This window comes from Gossypium hirsutum, chromosome D08 (assembly GCF_007990345.1).
Source record: "Gossypium hirsutum isolate 1008001.06 chromosome D08, Gossypium_hirsutum_v2.1, whole genome shotgun sequence".
NCBI lineage: Eukaryota > Viridiplantae > Streptophyta > Magnoliopsida > Malvales > Malvaceae > Gossypium > Gossypium hirsutum.
In genome coordinates, this window is record NC_053444.1 from 19,107,511 (window position 1) to 19,124,297 (window position 16,787).

Here is a 16,787-nt window from a genome sequence, read left to right on the forward strand (position 1 = left end):
TCATTTTATAAACACACCTCAAGCATTCACATCTTTCCTCTCTTCTCTCCACTTTCTCTCTTCTTTTCCATTCCAAAATTCCCTTGCTCTCTTGCCGATTTCTCCTCTTGGTAAAGGGGCATTCATCAGCTATTTGGAGCAGCAATTAAGTGTTTATAGCAGCCTTGGTTGACTAAGACAACAAAGAATGAAGAACAGAGCAACTAATTAAGCCACGAAAAAACACTGGATTTGATTCTTGTTCCCTATCTCTTTAATTTTAGTTGTTGTTATGCTGAACATATCTATGAATATTTATGTTGTTGGAATTTTTAATTTAATCAATTTATCTTGAATTTAATTCGTGTTATATTGATTACATTTTGTTTGTTAAAATTATTGAAATTGTGTTCATGTTGTTATAGGCCTCGGTAAGATGCTTGATTAAGTAAAATCATGACTAAGTTATTCTTGCATTACAATTGTTAGGTAACTAATGAATTAATTGTTTAAACTGATTGAAATTGTAATTAATGGACACAGTACATAATCAATGAATGTTTAATCATCTAAGGTAGCTGAGGGTTAGATTAGCAACAGTATCTGACGATACATTTGCCTTGCATAACTTGCAAGATTATTGTGATTAAACTGTTTCAAGGTAAGGATACTTTGTTAGCTCACATAGTCTTTTATGTGCTTATTAAATCGAGTTAATTGTTTGAATTGACATAGGGATATGTACAAGAGATTATTTTGATTTAATAAGTATGTATGTACAATAACATATTTGCCTATTAAGATTTGTTTAATCGATTGAATTGACATAGGGATATAGTCAAGAGATAAATGGATTTTGGTAGGTCAGTATGTTCATAAGTTAGCAAATTACTGAGTTGCCGTAAACTTATTCGTAACAATATAAACTTGAGTTTAATAATTCTAAGTTAAGAAATGTAATTAATATAATACAATTATGTTATCTTGGTTAAAATCGTATTTTAAAATTGTGCATTTGAGATTTATTTATTTAGTTTACTTAGTTTAAAATCTTAGTTTTTAATCACCCTCTTCAAACAAAATATTTTTCTTCACCAAAGTGTTTTAGATAGGATTCATAAATAATTCTTTTCACAGTCCCTGTGGGTACGATAACTCGACATTAACTTGCCACTTTATTACTTGTTACGATTGTGTAGATTTGCACATTTCCGTCATTCCAAGTTTTTGGAGCCGTTGCAGAGGACTGTGTTTTAAAAAAGTCATTATTTGTGAACTTGTTAGTTTTGCATTTTGGTTTATTTTTATTTTCAAATTTTAACTTAGTTAATTTTTCTGTGATTATTTCAGGTGTTTATGAGTATTGACCAAATCATTGATTTACTCCCTGTAGACCCTAAGATTGAATGAACTTTTCGACATTGAAGAAGACAAGCAAGTTAGAGAATGACTGAAGAGATGAACTTCAAAAATCTGAATTAAGGAAACGGAGCAAGCCTTGCTTAAAATCCTATCGTTATTACTGATGATAGGGATAGAGCTTTGAGACAGTATGCCGTGCTAGTATTTCATGATCTTAATCCGGGTATTAAGAGACCCGAAATTGAGGCACAGCAGTTCGAGTTGAAGCCAATCATGTTCAAGATGCTTTAGGCGTGGGTCAATTCAGTGGAATGCCTACCGAAGATCCTCACTTACACTTAAGACTGTTTATGAAGGTGAGCGATTCTTTCAAGTTAGCTGGAGTACCCGAAGGTGCATTACGATTTAAGTTGTTCCCTTATTCACTAAGGGACAGAGCTCGAGCTTGGTTGAACTCATTACCACCAAACTCAATTTCAACATGGCAAGAGTTAGCAAACAAATACCTTATGAAGTATTTCCCACTTAGCAAGAATGCTAAGTTGAGGAACAAGATCACTGCTTTCCAACAAATGGATGATGAGTCATTGTGTGAGGCATGGGAAAGGTACAAAGAATTATTACAGAAGTGCCCTCATCACGGAATCCCACAATGCATACAAATTTATACATTTTATAATGGTCTCAATGCTTACACGAGGATGGTAGTGGGAAGTAGATGCTCTTACTTCACTCACATCTCAAGTATCATCAATATCCTCAATGTTAAAAAATCTTACTACAAATGGGTGTAATAGTTTTACAGCACAACCACTAAAACAATTTGAAAATGTAGCCTGCGTTTATTGTGGGGAAGGACATTTGTTCAAAGAATGTCCACCCAGAATATGTGTATTACATGGGCAACCAGAACCAAAATTGAAGAAAGTAAGGGCTGCAATCCAATTTTTATAACCCATCATGGCGAAACCACCCATATTTTTCCTAGAGTAACCAAGGGGCAGGAACCAGTAACAATTATGTCCAACCTAGATCGACCCAGCCACCTAGTGTTTCCTAACAAGCTCAGAAACCAACCCAAGTTGAACCACCCAATAGCCTAGAGAATCTATTGAAGGCATACATAGCAAAAAAATGATGCCTCTCTAAGGAATTTGGAGAATCAAGTAAGCCAGCTTGCAACTAAACTCAGAAATCGACCACAAGGTGCTTTACCTAGTGATACGGAGAATCTGAGGAATCTAGGGAAGGAGTATTGTAAAACGTTAAAATTGAGGAGCGGAAAGAATTTAGAGCCCAATTCTATCGAAGTTGAGAAGGAGCCAGCTGACGCTCTAGACTCAAAGGAAGTTCAATCGAGTGTGAAATTCTAGTTTCACCAGAAATTGAATCTGCTAAATTTGACAAGGTAACTTCTAAACCAGCTAATTCTGATAAACTAATAACTCCATTAGATGTAGAATTGCCACAAAAAATGAATCAACTAGTTCTAGTAAAGAAATCTCCACCACCCAACCCTCAAAGACTTTAGAAGCAGAAGCAGGAAATTCAGTTCAAGAAGACGTACTCAAGCAACTTCATTTCAACATCCCGTTGGTTGAAGCACTTGAACAAATGTCGAACTACGTCAAATTCATGAAGGATATCCTGTCTAAAAAATGAATGCTTGGAGAATTTGAGACAGTAGCCCTAATGAAGGAATGCAATGCATATCTTCAAGACAAACTACCCCCAAAGTTGAAGGATCCAAGATGTTTTACCATACCTTGCAATATTGGAGCAACGTATTGTGGTAAGGAACTATGTGACTTGGGTGTGAGTATCAACTTGATGCCCATGTCAATATTTAGGAAGTTGGGGATAGGTGAAGTTAGACCTACTACGGTTACACTTCAGTTAGCAGATTGATCCTTAGCACATCCATAAGGAAAAATCGAGGATGTATTGGTACGTGTAGACAAATTTATCTTTCATGCTGACTTTGTGATTCTAGACTTTGAAGTAGACAAAGAGGTGTCAATCATCTTAGGCAGACCATTCTTAGCAACCGGATGGACCCATATTGATGTGTAGAAGGGCGAGCTTACTATGCATGTTCAGGATGATCAGGTAACATTTAACGGTTTTAAGTCCATGTGATTTCCTAACAAAATTGATGATTGTTCTGCAATGTCAAATTTATAAGATTTAATCATAGAGAAGGAACTTAATTTTTTTTGAGGACCCATTGGAACAAATTTTGACACCAGCTCCTCCAAACGATGAAGAGAAGGATGAATACTTAGCTCTGTTAGAAGCTAATCAAAGGGGATTTAATTCGCAATCCCGCTTTTAATCTTTGGAGTTAGAGAAAATGGACTATGCTCAACCAAAAGCGTCAATCGAGGAGCCACGTAAATTAGAACTGAAGGTACTTCCCTCACATTTAAAATATGTTTATTTAGGTAACTCTTCTACTCTACCTGTGATTGTTTCAGCAAAATTAACTACTGATCAAGAAGAGAAACTCATCCTGGTGTTGAAACAATTCAAGAAGGCTATCGGATGAACCATAGCTGATATTCGCTGAATTAGTCCATCTGTATGCATATGATTATCTTAGAAGATGGCAAAAAAGGGACAATTGATGGAAACGAAGACTAAACCCCATTATGAAGGACGTAGTAAAGAAAAAAAATCATCAAGTGGTTAGATGCAGGTATAATTTACCCCATATCATATAGTTCATGGTTAAGTTTGGTCCAGTACGTGCCAAAGAAAAGAGGTATCATGATCATTGAAAATGAGAATAACGAGTTGATACCAACTAGAACGGTTACGGGATGGAGAATTTGCATCGATTATTGGATGCTGGATAGACTTGCAGGGCAAGACTATTACTGTTTCTCGATGGATACTCAGGATATAATCAGATTACAGTAGCACCGGAAGATCAACATAAGACAACATTCACCTGCCCGTACGGTACATTTGCATTTAGGCACATGACATTTAGTTTGTGTAATGCACCTGCTACATTTCAAAAATGTATGATGTCTATTTTTACTAACATGGTTGAGAAATATTTGGAGATTTTATGGATGATTTTATAGTATTCGGAGATATATATGATGATTTCCTAACCAATCTAGCCAATGTACTAAGGCGATGCGAAGAAACAAACCTAGTACCTAACTGGGAAAAGTGTTATTTTAATGGTATGAGAAGGTATTGTTCTAGGGCATCAGATAACAAGATATGGAATCAAGGTAGATAAAGCAAAGGTAGATGTTATTGAGAAACTCCCACCTCCAATATCTGTAAAGGGTGTTAGGTGCTTTTTGGGCCAAGCCGGTTTCTATCGAAGATTCATCAAGGACTTCTCTAAAGTTGCTAAACCCTTATGCAAGTTATTGGAGAAGGACACAGTGTTTAAATTTGATGAGGAGTGCTTAAGAGCTTTCAACGATACGAAGAGTCGGTTAGTCTCGGCACCCATAATAGTGACACCATACTGCGATTTGCCATTTGAATTTATGTGTGACGCAAGTGACTTCACGATCGGAGCTGTCATGGGTCAGCGAAGGAACAAAGTTTTTCATCCCATCTACTATACGAGTCGGACTCTGACAGGAGCTCAACTGAATTAGAGGGTAACAAAAAAGAGTTACTTGCTTTTGTGTTTACTTTGGACAAGTTTTCATCTTATCTTATAGGTACCAAAGTGACTGTTGATACGAACCACTCGGCAATTAAGTATTTACTTGCCAAGAAAGACGCTAAGCCGAGACTGATCTGATGGGTACTTTTACTTCAAGAGTTCGATCTAGAAATTCAAGATCGAAAGGGAGTGGAAAACCAAGTAGCAGACCACTTGTCCATATTGGAGCCACAAGAAAGGAACTTTCCTCTTATACCAATTCGAGAGACATTTCCAGATGAACACATACTAAAGGTAAATCATGTCTATAATACCCCTTGGTTTGTTGATATTGCTAACTTTTTAGCTTGTGGTTTGATGCCGATTCATAAGACGTATCCTCAAAAGAAAAAGTTTCTTCACGATGTGAAGTACTATTTCTGGGAAGAACCATATTTGTTTAAAAAGTGTGCAGATCAAATGATCAGGAGATGCGTGGCAGAAGATGAAGTACATAAGATTTTATACCATTGTCACTCAGCTCCGAGTGGGGGACACTTCAGAGGTACACGTACTGCAGCCAAGGTATTACAAGCCGGATTCTTTTGGCCAACACTATTCAAAGATACATATGCTTACGTAAAGAGTTGTGATCGATGTCAAAGGGTCAGAAATGTCACCAACAGAAATGAGATGCCTCAAACGAACATCATTGAGGTAGAATTATTCGATGTTTGGGGTATTGACTTTCTCGATCCTTTTCCTCTGTGTTTTGCTCACAAGTACATATTAGTAGTAGTAGACTATGAGTCTAAGTGGGTTGAGGCAGAGGCATATCTAAAAAACGATGCTAAGGTTGTAATAAAGTTTTTGCAGAAACATGTGTTCACAAGGTTTGGAACCCCAAGAGCCATCAATAGTATTGAAGGGTCCCATTTTGTGAATAAGTGGTTGAAATGGTTATTATATAAACATGGAGTGACACACAAGGTCGCTACAGCTTACCATCCGCAAACGAATGGACAAGTTGAACTGGCAAACAAGGAGATCCAAGGTATACTTAAGAAGGTAGTTTTCTCGAACCGACTAGATTGGTCCAAAAGAATGGATGATTCTTTATGGGCCTACAGGATAGCATACAAAATACCTTTAAGGATGTCATCCTATAGGTTAGTCTTTGGGAAAGCCTGCCAACTACCCTTGGAGTTAGAACACAAAGCTTACTAGGCTTTCCAACGACTCAACTTGGATCTTAAAAGTGCTAAAGGAAACGGATGCTTCAACTTAACGAGTTAGAAGAATTCCGAATGTCTTCATACGAGAATGCCAAATTACTTAATGAGAGACTCAAGAAATGGCATGACAAGCACATTCGAGTTCGAGAATTTGAAACAGGTCAGCAAGTCTTGTTACTCAATTCCAGATTAAGGTTCTTTCCAGGTATGTTAAAATCATGTAGGTCCGGTCCATTTATGATTCATTGAGTCTATCCATACGAACTTGTTGAACTTCAAGGTAAAGGAGGTAATTTTCGAGTTAATGTTCAATGCTTGAAATATTACTGGGGAGATAAAATTGAACAGAATCAAATCTCGTTCATTTTATTAGATATTTATTTTTTCTTGTTCTTCTATTTGACTAAATGATTTAGTGTATATTTTCGGGATTAGTATGTTTAAATAAATTCTATCTAGGAGATTGGAACTTAAGCGGGACCACTTGTGACCTCTTTTTTGTAAATATTTTCAAAAAACATCTAGGATAAATGTTTTTAGTTCAATAAAAAGAAAAGAAAATATGATAATTGTTAATATATAATTATATCCATTATAATATATATTAATTATTATCAGCTTTATTTAGAGTTAGGATTAGTTTTAATTTAACCATATTTTATTCGATAAGTTTTTATCTTAATAAATTAATAGCAAATAATAATTTAATATGCATTATATTAATTATTATTTGTTATTTACTTTGAGTAGAATTAGAACTTAGAATTTTTAAGAATTGTACTCTAGCTCCTACTCCTTTCACTATAAATTTCACCCATCTATTCTTCTTTTTTTCATTCATACACCATTACCTCCAAAAACACCAAAACCCTTAAGTGCCAAAACCTCCTAACAATTCCCTAGCCACAACATCTCCCAGCTGATCGGTCAGTAGCACCCCGCGTGCACCAACACTAGGCCTCCTCAATGATCCACACGCTGTTCACATCCATCCCCTGTTGTGCACTGCTGCCTTGCATACCCGAGTGGCACATCTCCCTTTCACCCATCCTTAGCCAAAAACCTCTCAATTTTTTTAATTTTCCTTCTTTTGATTCAAAATTACTTTTCTTAAGAGCTCTTAATTTTTACAAAAAATGTGGTAAGACAAATTTTTCTCCTAAATTTTAATTTAATTATCTAATTTTTCAATTTATTGAATTATTAATATTTTATATTAATTAAATTTTTGAGAAAATAATTGTTACCAACTTATAATCAGGTTAATCATGACTCACAAGAGAACTCGTGCATCTGCCCAAATTGACAAATCACAAAACAAGTTCCACTATGAAGAACCAAGGCAAGATACGAGAGTATCTTCAAGAATCAACAGATGCATCCAGAGAAAGATTTCATATTGAGAGAAAACAGCTATATTGGTTTTATGGCTCGTATTCGTCAGGTTGCTGAAACTCTCAATTGGGAGTTGTTTTGTGAAAAAAGACCTAGTATGGACGAGGAGTTAGTACGCGAATTCTATGCGAATTTAACCTCGAGCGAGTTGACAGAAGTTCCAACTCGTGGAATCAAGGTACCAACAACTTCAAATGCTATTAATGAGTTCTTTGAATTGCCTGATGTCGAAAACGATGAATATTTCTCCTTGATGAGCAATATAGAGTCAGAAAATTTACAAGAAATTCTCGAGGAACTTACAGTTCCAGGTTCTAAGTGGACTGTGTCAAAGCAAAGAATCCACACTTGTCGAAGAGAATGTTTGACACCACTCACAAAGGTATGGTTATACCTCATCCGATTCAGCCTTATGCCTAGCTCACATGGGACTACAATCTCATTAGAGTGAATGGTCTTATTATACTCGATTTTAACTGGGAAGACCATTAATGTGGGAAAAATCATCCTGAGGGAAATACGAAATTGTGCCGTTAGACATTCACATTCTGGCCCAGCTTACTTTTCCTTTACAATAACAATTTTGTGCTTGAAAGCTAAAATTCTTGCAAATGTAAAGAATACAGGCTGTAGCCAAGGCACAATCACATATTGGGACCTCTATTGAATAGCTAAATACTCTATTCTACAGCAACAAGTTGAAGAAAGTGAGGATCTCGAAAAAGAAAAAGAAAAAGATCCCACAGAGATCGAGCTAGTGCAATCGGTTGAAGTCCCTGATTAGGTGGAACCAATGGAACCAGGAGCTAAACCTGATATTGAGACTTCAATGTTCAGAGCTCAACTGCTTCACCCAGATCTTCGAGATGAGCTGTAAAAGTTAATGGACATAATGCAACATATGCAGTGGCAACAACAAGCTTACTAGAAATACTTAAAAACAAGGGATGACTCGATGAGAAGTGCTCTTACAAAAATTTGCAATGACCCTTTTATTTTTGTGCTTGAGTTTCTAGATTACATATTTGAACCATGGAGCCCATTATCGAAAAAGAAGAGAAGCGATTCATGCAAAGGCAATAATGATGGAGAAAAAGATGAGTCAAATTCGGAAGGATCTACAAATAAATAAAGTGGGGATCTCGACTTTATTTTATTTATGTTCTTAGGTTATTTTAGGATAAAGTTAATTAGGAATTTTTGCATAACAAAATAAGAGATGGAAATCATTAATAAAATTAAACAAGTCGCGAAGTATAAAGTGTGGCAATAGATATATACATGTCTACGATTGGATTTAGAAAGCGCTTGGTACTTAAGCAGTCAAATTGACTCACCTCCTATTTTCTAGAACCCTACTTGGTATATAGTATCTATTCACTTTAAACAATGAGGACATGTTCAGTTTAAGTTGGGGATGATAACACTCTAGAATGACGTATTGTTATGTATTAATTATGTATTTATTCTGAGTATGATCCTGCTAATTTGAGCTATTTATGATCTTTTATCTCATAGGGACTACATTTGAGGCAAAAGTAAAATTAAGGGCCAAAAACATGAATTTAGAGATGAAATGGGCCAATGTGCGACAGAAGGAAAAGTTGGTGCCAAAAGTGCAAGCATGGAGGAAATAAGGGTTGAAATGCAAAAAGAAGAGATTTTATTCTATCAGATTTTATTTTAATTATATTAAGATAATTATTAATGATTATTTAGTTTTAGGATTTTATTTTATTTATCTTAAATGAAATGTATTTACCTTTTGGGAGTTTAAGTAGGATTAGGTTATCTTCCCTAGCACCATAAATAGGGGGTGAAGTGACTCAAAAGGCATCCATATTTTTCTGTAAACACTTTCTCCCCAAAAGTCTAGGCTTTCGTTCTTCTCATATTTCCTATCAATAAAATCTCCATTTTTATTTTATTTATTTTCTTTTCCACCCCAACCATGAGCCACTAAACCCATCTAGCCGAAGGTTGTCGATATTCCCCAAAAAGGGTTCTTAAGGCTTAGAGTTCTTACTTAGCCTCCTCGCCGAGTATTCATCATTTCTCTACACAATGGGGCTGACGCTTCCATCTATGTCTCTTAAGAAGTAAGCTTTTCAACGTATGCAAAGGCGACTGCTTTGTATGTTTTAAGAAGGTTGCACAGTCGGTTCGTTAGCTTACTGCGTCAGAGGTTGGCGAGCCCAAGAGACAAAATGGCGTGGGATTCACCATTGGGAAGCGATGATCTAGCACAAGATGAACCCACATAAGCAATTGTTGGCTACAATCAGGTTCCACTAAATTGTAAGTCTAAATACTTGGAGCTGCTAGTCGTAGGCATCCTCTTCCACTATAACTGACTTATTTAGTTTGGGAAGGATCATCTAAAAGTCGAGGATTGAACCCAAGGCAGAACGAGACAACTAGAGGCTAAAACCCCTATATGAATTTCCTTTCTCTCAACTCTATTTTTAATTTCTCAAATTTTCGATTCAATATTCTTAATTCTATTTTATTTTATTTTTCGTTTCCAGATCCAAACATTTAATTCTGTTATTTTTTTATTTTATTTTTCAGGAATGTAGGTTTTCTTGGGCAAGATTCTGCCTGGGATTTCACAGAAAAAGATATTGTGCAAATCCAGTCCCTGAGGATTTGACCCTACTTCCCTTTTACTATTCTTTTTCATTATTTATTAGGGATAAGATATATTTGGTGCTTTCAACGACTGCATCAAATTTTGGCGCCGTTGCCGGGGACTGGCAACGTACTAATATTTTTTTTTGTTTCTTATGACTAGATCTGTTCCAGGTACTCTTGCGTTCGATTCAAAAATTGAGAAGACTGCTAGAGCCAATCGCAAGGAGACAAAGTTACTGAAAAAGCAGTCAGCGGTGGTTGGAACCCAAAGTAACCAACCGCCAGAAATCGAAGTCGATGATGAGGCTGAGTCTAGGGTTAACAAAAACCCTACTCGAACACTTGAAAGTGAAAAAGTAGAAGTCGACTCACCAGAAGAAGTGCTTACCGCTAAGGTTAACGAAAACTCGAATCTAGCACACCAACCAATGGCTCAAACGATTTGGCAACTGACCGAAGCTCTGACAGAACAACCACAATTGTGCATCGCGTATCCTACTGTAGATATCAATTTTGAGTTAAAGTCAGGTTTAATCCAGTTACTGCCAACTTTTCGTGGGTTGCAAAATGAAAATCCGCACAAGCATCTGAAAGAGTTTCATATGGTTTGCCTTAGCATAAAACCTCAGGGGGTAACTGAAGATCAGATTAAATTGCGTGCTTTCCCTTTCTCCCTAGCAGATTTCACTAAGGAATGATTATTTTATTTACCCCCTGGATCTATTACAACTTGGGCTAATCTATCTTATTTGTTTCTGAACAGTTTTTTTCCAACGTCTCGAGCAGCTGAGCTAAGAAAAAAGATCGTTGGAATAAGGCAAACAAAAGCTAAGTCCTTTTACGATTATTGGGAGTGGTTTAAGAAGCTGTGTGGAAGCTACCCACAACATCGTATAATGGAGCAATCTCTCCAATACTTTTATGAAGGTTTGAAGCCCATGGAGATGAATATGGTAGACGCCACTAGTGGAGGAGCATTGGTCAACATGACTCCCCAACAAGCGAGAGACTTGATCTCCACGATGGCTGCAAATTATCAACAATTCTGAGCCAATACTGAACCCCCTAGAAGGGTTCACCAGCTAATTAATTCAACCTTAGAGGATAAAGTTGATAGACTTACTAATATGATGAACTGACTAATTGCAGAAAAAATGAAGACAGCCCGGTTATGCAGAATATGTGCTACACCTAATCATGCAATTGATACATGTCCCAGTTTGTATGACGATACCATGGCCCATATGGATGCTGTGGGAAATTTCCCTCGGCCGCCACAAAGGCGATACGACCCTACTTTAATACCTACAACCCAGGGTGGAGGGACCATCCTAACTTAAGTTATGGGGCCAATCCATGAAATAACCAACCATACCAAAATCGGTTTCCACAACAGCCACAAGGTTCAAGTAATTCTCTAGAAACCATGGTCAATAAGTTAGCAACAAATGTTCTTGATTTTCAACAACGAATCCAATAGCAAACTCTTAATTTCCAAAAAGAGACGAAGGATTTCCAACAGATAACCGAGGCATCCATCAGAGAGTTGACCACATCGATTAAGAAATTGACCTCTCAAGGTAAGCTGCTGTCACAAACAAAACCAAACCCTAGAAAAAATGCAAATGCAGTGACGTTGTGAAGTAGAAAGGTACTGAAACTGATCCCTAACAGGAATCTTGGCCAAGAAATCTCTCAAGAAAAACTTGAGAAATACGAACAGGTCCGACCGAAGCCTCCATTGCCTAAAATTCAACCTTCATTTCTAGAACGATTCAACCAGTGTCGAAGAGGTAGGAGGACAAGAAAATCCTCGAAACATTTAGGAATGTCGAGATCAACATTCCGCTGTTGGACGCCATCAAGCAAATATCGCGGTATGCTAAATTTCTTAAAGAGGTTTACACCAACAAGCGAAAATTAATACGTAATGAAAGGGTGAGTGTTGGTGAGAATGTATCCGAAGTGTTACAACAAAAAATGCTCGCAAAATGCAAGGATAGGGGCATGTTTGCAATACCATGCAAAGTAGGTCATCTGAGAATTAAGAAGGCTATGTGTGATCTAGGGGCTTATATAAATGTAATGCCATATTCTATTTATGAATCACTTAATGCGGGTTTTTTGACAAAAACAGGTGTTATCATTCAATTGGCAAACAGGTCTGTTGTGCATCCAGAAGGAGTCCTTGAGGATATTTTGGTAAAAGTTAACGAGCTTATTTTCCCTGCAGATTTTTATGTGATCAAAATGGAGGATAACACTCCTGGATCTTCAGATCTCCTGCTGGGTCGACCGTTCCTTAGCACAGCTAGTACTAAAATCGATGTTTGAAGTGGAACTCTCACGATGGAGTTTGATGGGGAGATCGTAAACTTTAATGTCTACAACGCCATTAGCCATCCAAGCAAAATCTTGAGTGTAAATCGTATCGACATAATTGACTCTTTAATGGAAGAGAATTTTGAGTCAATTTATGGAGATAGTTATGAACTTGATAAATTTTAATTTGTTAATGAGTTATTATCTCCAAATACTAAACTGTTACCTTCTGTTATACAGGCACCAGAGTTGGAGCTAGAACCCGCAGGAAAGGCAAGGAAATTAGACATCCAAGAGTTAGAAGAAATTCGTAATAATGCCTACGAGAATGCTCGCATTTATAAAGACAAGAAAAAGTTGTTTCACGATAAGAGAATAGCCCAGAAGCATTTTTCGGTAGGAAAAAAATTTGACTTTATAACTCCATGTTAAAGTTATTCCCAGGTAAGCTTCGATCACGATAGCAAGGACCTTTTATTGTTACTGAAGTGTTCACACATGGAGCGATTGAAATAGAGAGTGAAGAATCTGGAAAGCAGTTCGTAGTCAATGGCCAGCGGTTGAAGCCATTTTATGAGAATTTTCAAGCCCACACAATTGAGAAAATCCATTTGGAACCACCATAGAACCAATAACTGTGTCAAGCTAACAACATTAAACAAGCGTTTGTTGGGAGGCAACCCAATTTTTATTTTTATTTTTTATTTTTGTTTATTTATTTATTTATTATTTTATTTTCTTTACTTTATTTATTACTTTATTTTATTTTAGTATTTATTACTTATTTGAATATTAACAAAATTCTCTTATTTTGCTTAGATAAAACAGAGCGAAAATACGAAGAAAAAGGAAAATGCTAGAAAAATAGAACCAGACAGCCCTATCCATGGTACCAAACAGCCTCTATTCCAGATACTATTCCAGCCCATAATGCCTGCAGCCAAACTACCCTATTCCTCCAGCCAACCACCCTTATCTGCACCCAAGCACCACCGTTCAAAACAAATTAACCCCCTAACCCTAAAATTTTAAAACAATTTTTTTCTCACAAAACTGCCATAGCCGCCGCTCTTCCCTCCACATTCTCCCTCACCATCGATCGCCACCACCATGGTTCGGACCCGTAGCCACGTTGCTGCCGAGCCCTCCTTCATCATGAACCCACAACGGTGCCGTTTCTCCTCACCCCAGCCATCATATGCGATTGATAGTAACAACACGGGGAGTTTTTCTAAACTTTTCTACCTATTTATTTGTTTTCGTCCATATTGAGGATAATGTGCTTTCAATAGGGTGGAGGTACTCTTCGTTATTACTGTCATTTTCTGCTATGATTTTGGTTGTTATTGCTGTTGCTGTGATTATTTTGGCTGGTTTGCTGCTTGAGGCTCCATTTTGTCCATATTTTTTTTAGAATCTCCTGCCTCTTTTCATGCACAAGATTTTTACCAAGAATTGCCTACTGTTTGACCTACAATCATGATTCTTATTTTCTAAGAAAATTACGGATTTTCCATAATTGATGCCATCTACACTGTTTTATTCTTATTAGGCTAAAAATAATTGTGATTCATAGAGTTAACTTTATCTTGCTTTTGGTAAAATTAATCAAGTTTAATACAAAGTAGATACTTAATATGTTTGCATGCTAAAATATATTCATGAATATAAAGATAATTACTGAAACTTATTTTTGACACTTGATTATTTTCTTCTCTAAAGTCCTCATAAAAAAAGTTATTATTAAAATGTTGTTTAATGTTTTCGTGGTTATGAGTCCAACTTACAAACGTGACTAACTGAGTAACCAGGGTAGGGTGCTTGGGTTGTCATCCTATTTCGCTTCAAAAGGTTGTGTGACCTGTTAGGTAAAACTCAACTAACTGGAATTAATTTTTAAGAACATGTTGGGCTGAGTAACTAGGGTGAGGTGCTTGGCTGTCATCTCTCTTCGCGTCAAAAGGTTCAATGTGTACTTAAGAAAAAATTATAATAAATTAGGAGTCTGTTGGGTTGAGAAACAGGGGTGGCGTGCTTGGTTGTCATCTCTCTTCACGTCAAAAGGTTCACTATATTCCTAAAGCATAAAAAAATATAAATAATAAATAAATCAAACTACATAAAAAAGAAAAAATATATAATTTGGGGACTAAAGGAGGAAACAAATAGGGTGTCTTGGTAGGTTTGGTAATTTACCTAATTTTCATTAAATAATTCGTCTATTCTAATTTTTGTGTGTATTAATTGGGAAACTTTTTCTGTTTTATTTAAAGCAAGCTTAGGGTTCTCTTTATTTTTCATATGCATTTTTGACTGATTTTTATAAAACTCTGGAGTGGTATTTCTTTTATGGCAGAATCTAGCTTTCACTGTAGATAGGAACCATACTTGAGGGCAAGCATTGGCTAAGTAGGGGGAATTTGATAACACTCTAGAATAACATATTTTTATGTATTAATTATGTATTTATTCTGAGTATAATCCTGCTAATTTGAGCTATTTATGATCTTTTACCTCATATGGACTAAATTTGAGGCAAAAGCAAAATTAAGGGCCAAAAGCATGAATTTAGAGATAAAATGGGAAAATGTGCGACACAAGGAAAAGTTGGTGCCAAAAGTGCAAGTGTGGAGGAAACAAAGGTTGAAATGCAAAAAGAAGAGATTTTATTCTATCAGACTCTATTTTAATTATATTAGGATAATTAATATTAAGATAATTATTAAGGATTACTTAATTTTAGGATTTTATTTTATTTATCTTTATTTATCTTCAATTAAATGTATTTATCTTTTTGAGAGTTTAAGTAGGATTAGACTATCTCCCCTAGCACTATAAATAGGGGGTGAAGTGACTCAAAATGCATCCATCTTTTTCTGTAAACACTCTTTCCCCAAAAGTCTAGGCTTTTATTCTTCTCATATTTCCTTTCAATAAAATCTCCATTTTTATTTTATTTATTTTCTTTTCCACCACAACCATGAGCCACTTAACCCATCTAGCCGAAGGTTGTCGATATTCCCCAAAAAGGGTTCTTGAGGCTTAGGGTTCTTACTTAGCCTCCTCGTTGAGTATTCATAATTTCTCTGCACAACGGGGCTGACGCTTCCGTCCATGTCCCTTAAGAAGTAAGCTTTTCAACGTATGCAGAGGCGACCGCTTTGTATGTTTTGGGAAGGTTTCACAGTCGGTTCGTTAACTTACTGCGTCAGAGGTTGGCGAGCCTGAGAGACAAAATGGCATGGGATCCATCACTGAGAAGCATTGATCTAGCATAAGACAAACCCACAGAAATGATTATTAGCTAAAGTCACGTTCCACTAAATCGTAAGTCTAAATCCTTGGAGCTGGTGGTCATAGGCGTCTTCTTCCACTATAACTGGCTTATTCGGTTTGGGAAGGATCATCTAAAAGCCGAGGATTGAACCTAAGGCGGAACGAGACAACTAGAGGCTGGAACCCCCATAAGAATTTCCTTTCTCTCAACTTTATTTTTAATTTCTCAAATTTTCGATCCAATATTCTTAATTTTGTTTTTATTTTATTTTTTGTTTCCAGATCCAAACATTTAATTCTGTTATTTTTTTTATTTTATTTTTTCCAGGAACGTAGGTTTTCTTTGGTAAGATTCTGCCTGTGATTTCACGAAAGAAGATATTGTGCAAGTCCAGTCCCTAAGGATTTGACCCTACTTCCCTTTTACTATTCTTTTTCATTATTTATTAGGGATAGAATATTTTTGGTGCTTTCAACGACCGCATTAGGGGGACCGAAAAATTGAAATTATTCCACTCAGAATAAATAGTTCTTTTAATTAGGATTAGGATATATTTTGTTCAATAATTTAAAATTTTGTTAAGTATGCTAAACTTCAGTATAAATAAAGTTCTATTATTTCAATAAATTGTTAGGTTAGCTGAATAATGATATAAATGTATTTCTAATAAAGCATGCAAATCGTACCATAAAATTTTTAGTTCCTAAAGAAAGGTAAGCATGCATGAAAGTTTAAGTCTCTAGAATTGACTTAGTAGTTTCTTGAGGCTAAATCCTAGGAAGCATAGAATGTTGAAAATGATTTAGGCAACTCTTGTTTGGACCGTTTGACCCTTTCAAGCCAACCTTGATGAAATTTTATCCTTTGAAACCCAACTTTGAGACTTTATGGCCTAATTTTATTTGAACCTGCACTAGCAATTACTCGAAAGAACATGGAATTACTCGTATATCAAGTACATACA

The 16,787-nt window shown here is 36.2% G+C and overlaps 1 non-coding gene across 1 annotated transcript; it reads right to left on the reverse strand.

The window, feature by feature from the left end:
• Positions 1-1,880: 1,880 nt before the first annotated feature.
• Positions 1,881-1,987, reverse strand: LOC121220460 (small nucleolar RNA R71). Its single transcript, XR_005917662.1, has one exon. It is a non-coding gene; the product is annotated as a small nucleolar RNA R71 (small nucleolar RNA).
• Positions 1,988-16,787: the final 14,800 nt, after the last annotated feature.